General features: G+C 37.7%; 1 protein-coding gene across 2 annotated transcripts in view; it reads right to left on the bottom strand.

The window, feature by feature from the left end:
- The window catches only part of jmjd1cb (jumonji domain containing 1Cb), a 211,602-nt gene that overhangs the window by 67,821 nt on the left and 129,585 nt on the right, over nt 1-14,196 (bottom strand). The window contains exon 1 of one of the 2 annotated variants that reach the window (XM_061908711.1): nt 2,537-2,798. The exons of the other annotated variant lie outside the window; for it this stretch is intronic. The gene's annotated coding sequence lies outside the window, so the exon portion shown is untranslated. Of the gene's footprint in view, nt 1-2,536; nt 2,799-14,196 lie in introns of those variants that run through there. 2 annotated transcript variants of the gene reach the window in all.

The raw sequence follows: 14,196 nt of genomic DNA, 5'->3' as shown, positions 1-14,196 counted from the left end.
CAAATTAGAATGTGATGATTGTAAATAGAAGGCGATGAGAAATCTGCTCGACCAATGAGCAACTAGTTGTAGTTTTTGTTACCCAAATGGCCAAAACATACCTTCTAGTAGCTGGTTTTATAACGCATCAACTGCAATGAGATGAGTAGCTACCATGAAATGGAATAAAGTCTATAATGTGCATGGTATGTTAGTGGTTAAAATTGACACCATGATCACAAATAGTAACCAATATTTTGGAAACCATTTATAAGTGACTGTGTGGAGTTTGGACGTCATACACTTCAGCATATTCAGAAACTAGTAGGAACAAAGTTGATACAATATCAACTTATATTTCAGCATCTTCTCTTGCAATTGTTGCATTTTCAAAAAATACTTTCTACAAACTTCTGACAGGCTACAATATCCTTACAATGACGGCAGCAATGGTTGTTTTGACAGGCTTTGATGGGCTATGTTTTAAAGACAATGGAATATTTAATTAAGTTCACACTGTTGATGTGGAATTTTCTTCTTGGTTATAATGTACTTCTGCCATTATCATGTGAGAAAGTAGTGTCGTAAGCGAATGACCGCAAACCAAAAATAGCGACTATGCAGAGCGATTTTACAAAAAGTGTAGTGTCATGTTGAAGAACAAAAAGTCATGATGTAAAAACAAGTTCCCAGACTTTTGCCTTTGAGTATTTCATATAGTTAAAATGCATAAAGGCCTGCACTAATGGGCATTCTCTAAGTGGGTCACATTAAAACAGCTGCTTTCCATGACACACACATGCACACACGGACAGGTTGTACGGTAATCTACTTATTGCTCTGATAGTAAATGACCCGAGTTGTCAAAACACAGCTGCTCCCTCCATTCCTCTCTCACAGACACACACAATGATCAACATCAAATACCTCTAAATCCACTGTCATGCATATACGGTTAAGTACAACCTAAATCCAAATTTAACATTATTCCAGAATCAATACCAAAGACTAATGATATGACATGGCCCTTTACCACATTTGCCGTAGTGCTTTCTGTTGGCACACAACCACATTGTAATTTCTATCCCACAGCTAAAAACAATTTGATCGACAGCTATAAACACACTCAAACATTAAAACTTCTCTTTACTGAGTGACAAGGAACACAAAGTCCACAGAGGCAGCACACTAACAACCAACAATGAATTTGACTTTACTCACAGACAAATTAACAAACTAGTATTACATTGATTAAATAGTGAACAATACCAGCAAATATCTGGTTTGCGGAGCGAAGATTCAATAATCATTAACATGGGATTCTATGTCTTCCAACCTAGGTCGGTCATTGTAAGATCTGTTGATGTAAGACAATGTCACTCACCACAACTATCTATAATTGTATCAACTTCCACCACATTTTCAAATACATATATTATTTGGATGAGTATGTAAGCCTAGCTCCAAAATCACTGCATACAACCATACCAGTAGTACAGATATCTTTTAAGCTACACAGTCATAAGAAAAACGGTCTTAAGGTCTTACGTCACTGAAACTTTATTACTATATCCATCTGACATTTCCTCAACAGTCCAATGGAAGTGTGTGCCAAATACAACAGGGATTTGTGATATATTGCATTTAATATCAGGATTATCATGTGTCAGCAAAATTATAGCACAGGCAACACAATAAAGTGCATGTTTCGTCATATGCTCACCTTTTTGTAAGTAGTATAGTTACACAATGGGGTGCCTTAGTCTTGTTTTACATGACTGAGATGTATTTCACCACTTATTTAATGTTATGTACATCTTAGAAAAATGTCTACAGTACACCCATAAGACCATTCAAGCAGGGATAGTGTAGCAGCAGAAATTATTCAATCCTACAGTACCTCTTCTGCATATCTATTACTGATTATTTATTCACATGTTGATGCTATTCTGTTTGCCCATGTTACATGTTATAAATGCACAATACAAATGTACAAATGCGTAATGAAAAAGGTTGGTTTTGTTGGAGTAAAAGGAACAAGAACAGCACAAAAGGATCACACAACATTATTATGTCCAACAAATGCTATGGTTTGATTTTCCTGACAAAAGACACACATGACAGAGTAACAGTAACATTTGACACTGATGTATCAGTTTACAGATTCAATGTCCAAACCACTAAACAAGAGAAATGGAACCCGATAAAACACACATAGCATCCTGATTATATAGTCATGTTTGTAAAACAAGCTTTGTGAAAATCTGCATCCAATCAGCTGCAAGTTACAAGATAACTGTCTTTTAAAAGCAAATACAAAAAATACAGTATATAGAAGTATCGATGAAGCTGATTACTGTAAAACATCAGAACAACATACTCTACTAAACAAACACACATGCACACAATCACACACTAACCCATCTTATGCACATACACTCAAGACCATGAATGCCAAGGTTACTTTAATCCAGTCTATTCTACAACACGGTTAACACTCGACCGTCGGAAAACATGGCTGTCATCTATGGCAAAAAAGGAAAAACCGGCAGATTACCTCCCTTCTTCGTCTTCAAATAACCTCAAAAAGCAAAGGCTGTGAAAAAAGAACCTTGAAAAAAAACACAAGCTTTTCCACCCAGCAAAGCAGCAAAGGGGAGTAAACCAGAAATACAAGACGGGGTGATGATATAAAAGGCAAAGAGAGAAAAAAATGTGGTTTCCTTTTGTGGTGAAAAAAAAAATAGACAGATGGCCAAGAGGGAGAGAAAGCAAAGCAAAGGACGAGCTACAGAGCCGACATTTTAACTGCTGCTGAGGCAAGGAGCAAAAGCAAGAGAGGGAAAGAGAGAGAGAGGGGAAGGTGGGGGAGGGACCAAAGCTAAGCACTGCTGGCTAGATCTCCAAATTTTACGACTCACTCTCTTTTATTTTGTCCTACTGCCTCTGAGCTCTATAAATCAATAAGGGTCTCCTTCACAATTCGACTTTCCACTACACTATAAGTGATTGCATTCATTCTCTTACTTATGCAACCATTCACTTGTAGTAACAATAACGACATAAAACCATCAACATGCCAGTGTTTATCATTCTAATGTTAACAATGTACAGTACTCAAATGCGATCTGTACCTTCAATCATTAAACTTGCATCAGTATTTATTTAGGCAGTGATCTATCTCACTTCCATATAATTCTAATAGTTATAATCCTGTGCAGTCTCACAGGAAATCCAAAGCCGATTACAAGTTCACAAAAGCAGCATTTTAAAACTGTAACATGGGAATCTACTTCATCATCCACTGCAGTCGACACTTGTATCTTGCAAAACATTTTTTTTCTAAAATGTGCAACTCTGACAATAGAAATAGACAACAAACTAACGTTCACGACAGAGGATGTTGGTTGTCAAAATAAGAATGATAACTTTCTGGATAGGAGGCCCGTAAAACAGTGTAATTGAATAGCCCTTGTTTACACCAGCAAGAATACAGATTAAAGCAGCAGCAGTGGAAAGTTTATATTTCCAAATAAATTATCAATTAGTATATGACGCAAAGCGAACTTTTTTTAACCAATTGGTACCTGCTCAGGTGTATTTGGGATCTGTATGAGTCCCGCTAATTTGAAATCAAACCATGGAGGCATTGTATAGATATTCATAAAACAATTTTGCCGTCTTTCATACTTCCTCCAAAACAATCTGTTTGGAATTCTGTTCAAATGTGTTGTTTTGTTCAAGTGTGACGTCAGATTATCCATATAAAGTATGGTAGAAATGTACCCAAACATCTGTGTGAGTCAGCCTATTTTAATCTATTTAAATCCAGCTGTGCAATATCAACATCATGTCCATTATAAAGCCATTGAATGAAAATGCTCTGTTGTGTGTTTGCTTTAAACAGCACAAGTCACTACACAAACTTTCAGCTTCACCTGAAGTAAAAATGATCTTAATCTTAACTTTATTGATTTCTGGCAATGTGCCATCTACTGTGAAGAAATCGCTTTGAGTGTGTGCAAGTAATAGTCCCGCTTCACCCACAACATTTCACAAAACGATGCACTTTCGGGGAAAAAAAACTGCTTCTGATGTTCGAGTTGGTGACTATTATTTATGGCAATGGAGAAAACAATGAAATGGTAAGAAATAACAGTAGGTTAGAAATGTGTGAATGATATGTTAGCATTGTTAGCTCCAGTTGTTGTGTAGTTAGCAAAGGCTTCTACTGTAAGACAAGAGGATTGCCGTCCTCCGGCAAAATCAAAAAGGATTTTCCTAAAAGTTACTTTTAATTAGATTAGTGTCTACTGTGTTTAGCAATGAACCAGTTAGTATGATAATCTATTATTACGTTCGCGATGTAACTCGTAGTGTGGTTAACTTAATAGCCGGATTGAACCTCTGTTGTTTACAAGTCCTTAAAGCAGCAGCAGTGAAAGTATTACAGTAATATAGAACAGAAAAACATTTTATTTTCAAAATACCCATGTATACATCCAGGATGTAATATTGGAGAGAGAAAGAGTTGGTAGAAGTTTAACCTTAGGCAGCTTATCGTACCAGAAATTTCTGATTGGGCTTCCTTACTTTCTGTCTCCTGCATCGTCTCCTCGAGTCTACAAACCATGGTGAGTCACTCGTCTCGCTATATCATCTGGTACGTATTGTGTTGTGGTGAAAGTCAAGTAAAAATTGGGTGGAGATCATATTCCATAAGGTCTTAGCAAAATAAAAAACAAAAACAACTGCCAAAAAGGGCTGCTGGGGCAGGAACATAAGTGTACTTAGCGTGAGGGGACATGGTAAGGAAGGCTTCATTTATATCAATCAAAAATTAACCGTTTTTAGAAGCAGCCAAAAGGTCTCCTAGAAAGAGGTCTTTACAGCAAAATCTATGCAAAATTTGACCAAGGAACGATCATTACGTGTTATGTAGACCAAAATGAAGTGTTTTTAAAATGTTATAACCCCTTTAAGGCACAGAGTTTTCTCGAAGACCGCTTCACAAGTTATGACGTCTTTAGTAGGTCTGAGCACTTCATTCGAAAAACAATCTAATCCGACAGAGCTTTTACAGACATAAAACTGCCGTTTGGATTATTTAGATGTTTCTCCCCTTGTAATTCTCCTACCAGTAACATACTATCCACCTGAAGTAAAGGACTGGTTGTGTCGTTACACGAAAGGAAGCCAGATAATGCAAAGCATGAAGAATGCCAGAAACCTAGCAGACAAGTAACACTGTCCCATCCAGTCCACAGCACGAAAGTTTCATGGAGGAAAAACTGAAACGGCGAGCCAACAGTACAACATGAGCAGCTTGTACACTACAGGGATTATTTTTTAGTTGTTAGACACACTCTGGCTAAAATAAGGATGACATCAATCAAAAAGTAGAGTAGTATTTGCAAGTGGAATAAAACCAAAATCGTGGTAAAAAGTTAAATTAATCGTGATTTGGATTTTTGTCATATACGTCCACCCCTATGTCTGAGCACATTTTAACGCCAAAATTTATTTTAATTCACAATGGAATTAAAATTATGTACAAAATAATGTGTTTGGGTTTTGTTAGTCAGTGATTAAAAAAAACAACTACAATGACTGCAGAAGATCACATGAAATGTATTCTCTGCCCCTCAATAAGTACACTTCTGTGAGTATAAAAACATCCACACGCAACATCCGTTGGAAAGACGTTAATATCCATAGACAACAATTTCACAATGTAATTGACATGTAATCCAGCAATTCAGAAAAATCATCTGCCGGGTGGAAAGTTTGCATTTAAATAGTCAAAGCAATTCACAACAGTGATTTTTTTTACCGTCTCCGATGATCACCATGCCTGAGAATACTCTCATTCATCCAGGTTATTGGACTTTGAATCGATCGCAGCTGGACTGAGCTTGCCATGGGGAATGTCCTCTCATAAAGGACACACACTTCAGACCTAAGTTTATGAGCATGAACTGATAAAGCCTGCTAGGATGAGAGGCAAAACATCTTCAAAGACAATCCGAACAGGCCGGTTGCGATCAGTTAAATGCCCTGAGAACTACAAGAACCGAAGGAGAGGTCATTTACACAAACAGAAAACATAACTATCAGCACCACAGAGCTGTAGAAAGTACTGTTATCTGTTTGATACGTAAGCTTTTGCTCGTAACAGCTACAGTTTTAGCCCAATACTAATGACATGTGGCATTGTCTACCCACAATCCCACATAATTTATTGAGTTGAAATGACTACAATCGTCCCGTGCACAGAATTCAGCCGACAGTTGGATCATTAATAATTAATAGTGAATGTAAACAGGGACTGTACATACACAAGTGAGAGGAAACAGATTTGTTTGAGAAATCAGACTAATTTACTCCATGTAAACTAAACATTTTGTCCACTACATGGTATCGGCACTGCACCCTTGAAACTATAGCTGACAAGGTAAGTAGAATTAGCATCCGGATAGATCAGTGAAAAAGCATCACAATCATCAAAAACCACGGCAAAAATGTACTCAAAAATTGGGCTCCACATTGAGCCACAACGGCTGTGTGAACAAAGTCTTCTTCTATTGTGGCTTTAATACAGCGTTAGCTTAATCGAGTGGTTCTCAAATATTTTCTGTTATGCCCCTTCCAGGAAGAAGAAAATATTTTGCGCCCCCCCCACAAAAAAAGTTCACAATGACTATAATTTGTCATTAAAATTTGTTATAACTATACCTCTGCCACATTGTAAGTGTATTAACATTAATGGAAACAACGCACCGGTCTTTCCTTGTCTTCCACAGTGGTTACTTTGAAGCCAAGTGCTACATATGCTTCATCATATTCTGGTTTGGCCAAAAAAGCATGTTACCCGAGGCATCGTACTGCACCCCTCCAGTGGGGCCCGCCCCACTATTTGAGAAGGACTGGCTTAATCACAGTATAACACGGACAACACAAGTATCAACCTGATCTGCTGCAGGCACCGCAACCTGATCTGTGATCAGCAGATTCACCAATGACTTACTTGTCTTTCAAAACACAGGGAATGAAGAATGACGAGAATTGGATGTTAGACAACCCTTGAGAGTTTATAACCGAACAAGCAAAATCCATTAAAAAAAACATTATCAAAAAGTGGTAACTAGATTTTGCTTTTCTTTTTTCTATATTTTTCAATCCACATGCACAGTCCATTCTCATTCTTTGTGGGTTTGTGGGTTTTTTTTGACTGTGTCGAGGGAGAAGACTAGAAGATGGACACTGTCCATGCATGGACAAAAATATACTGCATACAGTATTTATTTCCAAACGTGGTATGTCAGCATCCAGCCCCTGTAATAAGAAGTTTCCATTATCGATGATTGTCTTTCAATGGACTGAATTGTAAACTACTTGGTGAAAACCCACGCAAGGAGAAGAAAAACCCACACATATAGGGCGTGATGTGCACACATAGATTACAAATACAGAACCTTCTTGTTGTCATCAACAGTGCTACCCAATAGGCCACTTTGCTGCCGCAATCACACTCTTCAGATACAATTTGGTGGTGCATTAAGCAAAGTGTCTCTTTTGTAGTTATTACTCAGTATACTGCACAGCCAGCCACAACCAAACAGCACAAGAAACAATGCTTTGTGACCTTGAGGTTCAAATTACTTTGTGGCATGCGTAAGCACACAGATGGCACACGCCTGTATAATGCATGATAGTGTTTTGTACTTAGCAGCAGCTGATTAATAATACGCATGTAATTATTATCACGTTGAAAGAAATACAACATAAAATTTTGGTATAAGCAATTTTTATAATTTCAGTGCAAAAATAATAAGCTTCAAGGTATGCCCTGGAAACCACCATAGGGCCATAGCTTGAGGCGTTAAATGGTTCCATTTTAAATCTGCCAATACATTACAAAAAAAAAAATTATACACAGTTTTTTATAAGGTTAGGATCACACGTTACACAGGTGTGGCATTTGGCACCAACACACGCACACACACACACGCACGCACGCACATGCACACTTACTGTTATCAAATCCTAATAATAGCAAACTAAGTCAGATAATATAAATAATAATACAAAGTCATCCTTTACAGTGATAATTGTTCTCAGTTTTGATACTTTGTTAGATGACTACAAGCGGCCCTTGTTTTTCGTGGTTACGATGCAATCCCATAAATTATTGATAGTACTGTACAAAAAGAAAAAAACTACAGTAGCTACGTGTGTGCGGCAGGAAACACCGACGAAGAACAGCATTAATTGTGTTTTTTTAAGTTAACTTAATCCCATTTATTGTGTCTCCCATGTATACGCCATAGTCTTCTGTTGGCAGTGCATGAAAGAAAAGGAAAGTCATTACCATGGACATGAAATCGGACCTTGGAAAAAAAAATTAAAAAAGGGGAAGAATGGTGGCGAACTTCGGCTACATGCTTGGTCTAATATAGGGGTGGGCAAACTTTTTGGCTCAGGGGCAACATTGGCTATTGAAATTTGACAGACGGGCCGGGCAAACACATGATACATTCCAAAAGCATACAGTATCATATCTGTTGGAACCAAGAGTAGACTTTCCAAACATGGGCTATACATCTATTTTCAACAATACCATATCAGAACCTCAAAGAAACATAAAAACGGTATTGCAGGGTTAACACTTACACTCTCTTTCAGAGAGTGCCAATGCGTCGAAGTCTAGTATTTGTTTTGGTTTGGCAATTCTCAAAACATTTTTGCCTAATTGTGTTCTAATATTTGGCGGGCCGGGTTAAAAAGGCCAACGGGCCGGATGTGGCCTCCGGGTTGTAGTTGGCCCATCCCTGGTCTAAGCCGCATCTTTGAACATGTGAAATGGGGATGGGCGATATGGCCTAAAATCTATATAACGATAATACTAATATAACCATTTCAAAATGGGTTACAATTTAGCGAATTTAGCTGCTGACAAACCCAATTCCGGTTTTATTATCTTATAAAAACTATTATTAATATCCTTGCAAATTTATTGCATATATCTGGTTACTTTCTGTTGTCAAAGTGGTTTCCATATATATTTACCATATTTATTTATGGTAAAATGTAATAAAACCTATTTTTGTTGTTGTTTATATACTTCACATTAGTTTTGGGCGATACTACAAATTTGGGTATCAATCCAATCCAAAGTAGTTATAGGAACAGTTTTGTATTATATCAGTACAGAGTAACCTCCATTCACAAACGCCTCTATCTGTGATCTTTACGGTTTGCAAATGTTTACACCAAATATGCCGCTGTTTGCCAACCGTGTCTCGGCGTGCGAACCTTTTATTTATTCATTTTGCATGCCACTTGGAGCCATCGGTGACTGCCATTTCGATGACATCACTTCCTGTTCACAACGGCACGGCCATTTCGAAGATGCAGGGCCTCCTACGTCACATTGCGTTTACATCTTGTACACACGGGCAGAGCCATTTCAAAGAGCTTCAATGGATAGCGGCACTTCTAACAAGTTTATTTCCACAGTTGACGTACTTTGCGCCGGTTAGAGCTGTGTTAGCCTGTCTTATAGATCACTTTGTGCGATCAGAAACGCCTTAAGTGTGTCCAAATTCTCACAGTCTCGCTGTAAAAATTTGGGGCGCTAGACAACCACTTTGCTCTAGCATTTTAGCTTGTTAGCCTCCAGTCTGTGGCGACTTCTTTTCGAGGATTTTATCAGCGAATGGGAATTACTCTATAATTGTGATGAGACCCAAAAAAATGGCACTGCGGATCTTTAATACAGCGTAGGAGAAGGCACTACCGGGACACAAACCGATGAAGGATCACCTTAAACTGCTAGTTTGTGTCAACGCTAGCGCTGACTGTGTGAAGCCACTGCTCATTTGTCACTTTAAACTCCCAGTGTTTTCAACAATGCCAAAAATATTTGCAGACATAAGGTAAAATTATTTTCCTTTTTTTGTGTACATGTGTGTTGACATTTAAGCTTGCTGTAATGTTATTGTGTTGTTTGGACACAAATATTTATTAATGAGCCATTACCATCTTGTTCATATAAACATTATAGCGTCTTCAAAATATGCAGGTTTTTTTTACTACAATAAGGACATTTGTTGAGGCTAGAACCAATTATTAATCTGTACACTGAAACTTATGGGGAATTCTGCTCCACTATACAAACTTTTCAGTTTATGAACCTTGTTCAATAACCAATTTAGTTCACAAATCGAGGTTCCATTGTATTTCTATTTTAAGTACAGTGATGTATTTTTAAAAACTTGAACTTTCAGTTTCAAAGTTAATTTATTCAACTACAAAACTTTTGGCCCGAATTTACTTCTATACCTTTGTTACTAAAAAGAGTTTTGATTATGAATCAAGAATTGTTTTGAACTAATAATGGGGTGAATTGATCTCAAGAATTGACGCAAAAATGTGAATTGAATCGTGAGTTAAGAGTTAATATAAATATATATGCATTACTAATGCTCTGACTGATTTTGAGTGTGGCTGGGATTGTATCAAAAACAACATAAATCTTTTCAGTACCTAAAATAAAGAAAACAAATGACGATTTAGTCAGAGCCAAGTTGTGGGGGGCAAATCTCTTTGTGGCGGACTTGCTGCAATAACGGTAAGCTAAAATTAAACATGCACACAGATTGGCAGGAGGCAAAAGATTACTACCGAGACTGCATCTGTTCAGGGAGAGCAAGACTCCCTGCACCAGGAGAGAGAGCATAGGCTTGGTGCTGGTAGAGGCGGCGGTGTGTTGTCATATGCATTGACCCAGTTTCAACTAACACATACACCATGAAGCAAGCATTGCAGAAGAACCAAGAATGACACACAGTACATTATAGTGCATTCAAAAGCAAAAGCTTTAGGTTATGACATGCATTTGGACACTGTTGGGGCACCAGGGGGCGCCAACAATTGGGCTTAGGAGGGTGAATCAGTTGAAATTAAAATATTAGTATTCATTCATTTAGTATTTTATATTTAATTATTTTAAATATTTATTTAAGGGGAACTGCACTTTCTTTTAAGTGTTGCCTATCATTCACAATCATGAGTGACATGACTACCAATGTATTTGAAAATTTTTTTTAAAAAAGCATTCTAAATCGTAATTACAACAGAGCCAATAGGAGGTCCTTTATTCCGCCCATAAAACCCAATAAATAACCATTAAAAATGCATCAACAACACTCCATTCATATCTCATTAATTTAATATTAACCAAGTACTGATTTTGTTATTATAAATGCTAACGCTGACAAACTACTGTATTTGCGTGCCAATGTTGACATGATCGACTAATCAGATGCTTCATCGTTTCCCTGCTTGTCAAACTTTACTTTAGATCATAAATCATTGCCTCTCACCTGGATAGTAGAACAACGAGTACGTATTCCGACAAGTTGGTATACGTTGACAGCCAATTTAGACCCGATAATGGCGGGACCGACACGAAAAGACGCTTGGTTCCACACCAGGTTTTCTTCGCAAGAATTATGAGTCATTCTTCATCTAAGTGGGTATATATGAACATCCTAGCAGTCTGTAGTGAGTATTTATCAGTGATGATGTAAAAAAAAAAATGTTGTGATGCGTTTTTAATATGAATGTGCCATGCTGCGCGTATGCTTAAAATTATCAAAATACGTAAATATTAAATGTTATTATAAATGTGCCTGTTACTACATTACATATATACTTACATCATGTATAGAAAACTTAAATGAATGTGTTTGTTAGTTTGTTTATTAAGGGCATTATAGTCAGAATAGAACAATTCCTATTGGCTACATTGTACGCGGACTTTTGACTGCATTTATTTACTATTTAGAATGCATTCAAAAATACATCCGTTGTCATGTCTTTCTTTGATTATTGTGAAATAAATGAAAAAAGCCAGAAAAAAGTGCAGTTTCCCTTAAAGTACATATATATGTATAGCACTTAAAGGCCTACTGAAATGAGATTTTCCTATTTAAACGGGGATAGCAGGTCCATTCTATGTGTCATACTTGATCATTTCGCGATATTGCCATATTTTTGCTGAAATGATTTAGTAGAGAACATCCACGATAAAGTTCGCAACTTTTGGCCTCTCATAAAAAAGCTTTGCCTGTACTGGAAGTAGCAGACGATGTGCGCGTGACGTCACCGGTTGTGGAGCTTGTCCCATCCTCACATTGTTTACAATCATAGCCACCAGCAGCGAGAGCGATTTGGACCGAGAAAGCGACGATTTCCCCATTAATTTGAGCGAGGATGAAAGACTCGTGGATGAGGAAAGTGAGAGTGAAGGACAAGAAAAAAAAAGGCGAGGGCAGTGGGAGCGATTCAGATGTTATTAGACACATTTAGTAGGATATTTCTGGAAAATCCCGTATCTGCTTATTGTGTTGCTAGTGTTTTAGTGAGATTATATGGTACCTGAAAGTCGGAGGGGTGTGGCCACGGGTGTGGTGACCGCCAGTGTCTCTGGTGGAGGAGGTAATAGTCCGCAGCTTCAGGAGGACGCAAGCTCCGCTCATGTCAACGGCAAAAGCAGATTTATTAGCACAATTTTCTCACCGAAACCTGCCGGTTGACATGTGGTCGGGATCCCTGTTTGCTTGACCACTCTGTTCCATAGTAAAGCTTAACCTTCGCAAATTTTGAACAAGGAAACACCGGCTGTTTTTGTGATGATAAAGGCAGCTGCAGTGCACTGCTTCCCACCTCCATCTTTCTACTTTGACTTCTCCATTATTAATTGAACAAATTGCAAAAGATTCAGCAACACAGTGTCCAGAATACTGTGTAATTATGCGATTAAAGCAGACTACTTATAGCTTGGATTGGGCTGGAAGAACATGTCCGCTACCACCAATGACGTCACGCACACAGGTCATCATACGCGTCACCATTCCACGACGTTTTCAACAGGATACTTCGCGGGAAATTTATAATTGCAATTTAGGAAACTAAACCGGCCGTATGGCATGTGTTGCAATGTTAAGATTTCATCATTGATGTATAAACTACCAGACTGCGTGGTCGGTAGTAGTGGGTTTCAGTAGGCCTTTAATATAGTCTTAAGTTTCATTAGCATCCACTTTTGAAATATGATTAAAACTTAAATTAGTAACAATAAGTTAGTGCATGACAAGCTCTAAATCATTCTGTGACAATTTTCCTAAGTTTAGTGAGTTTTCTTAGTTGAAATAAGTAGTTCTTCATCAGCTGCTTACAGTGCTGCACTAATGACAGACCTTTGTCAAAGATAACTCCCAAGTATTCAAAGCTTGGCTTGGTAAACTGGCCTAAGTCAAACAAGTACCGTTTAATCCCTAGAATTGAATCATTGGTTCATTAACCATAATTTGTGTTTCGTCTGCATTGACCTGCCAAGACGAATCGCCTAGCTATTGTTTTATATCCACTAAACAAGGGAGCGAGGAGTTAAGCTTCCAGATCTCTGGCAGCTTAAAGATCTAACAAAGCTGGATACTATCAGCAAATATGTGGAAAGAAACATCAGTAAACCTTTGGATGATCTTTCCAAAATTTATCAAATACAGTAAAAATAACACAGGACCCGAAACGGAACCTTGTTGCACTCCACACAACAAATCCTCTCAGATCTAATTTGGTTTGCTTCAACACTAAAGCTCTGCCCAGATGAATATGTGAAGAACCACTGTAGAACTGACCCTGATAGTCCTAGTTGTTGCCTCAGTCTTCTCAGCACAACCTGATGGTCAACAGTGTTGAAGGAAAAGGACATATCCAAAAGAACTAGAACAGTGCATTTTCCAGAATCAGCAGATATCATAATGTTGCTGGACACGTTCAGTAAGGCCATTTCCGTAGAGTGTGGTTTACGGAAACCGGACTGAAATGACTATTGGATCTCATGAAATAACCAATATTAAAAGATTTGTTTCAAAATGTTACATGGTGGAGGTTGGTAGTAGTCTTGTGCAACACAAACAAAACAACACAAGTATTAATCCTAGCATTCATTTGTATACAATGATACCAATAAATGCAATCCAAACTGTCATTCTAAAGATGAGTGTGTAAGTGAGTGAGTGTGCAAGAACTATGCACAAAATAATACAATAAAGAAAATATTAGCGGCAAATTCCAAGATTATCTTTGTGTTTAAGGGGTCATATTTTAAACACTTTCTTGTGGTGTAAATAACATGTAATTGTGATT

This window comes from Nerophis ophidion, linkage group LG08, assembly GCF_033978795.1.
Source record: "Nerophis ophidion isolate RoL-2023_Sa linkage group LG08, RoL_Noph_v1.0, whole genome shotgun sequence".
Taxonomy (NCBI): Eukaryota; Metazoa; Chordata; class Actinopteri; order Syngnathiformes; family Syngnathidae; genus Nerophis; species Nerophis ophidion.
Note: the sequence above shows the minus strand (reverse complement) of the source record. Positions and strands in the feature narration are given on the sequence as shown.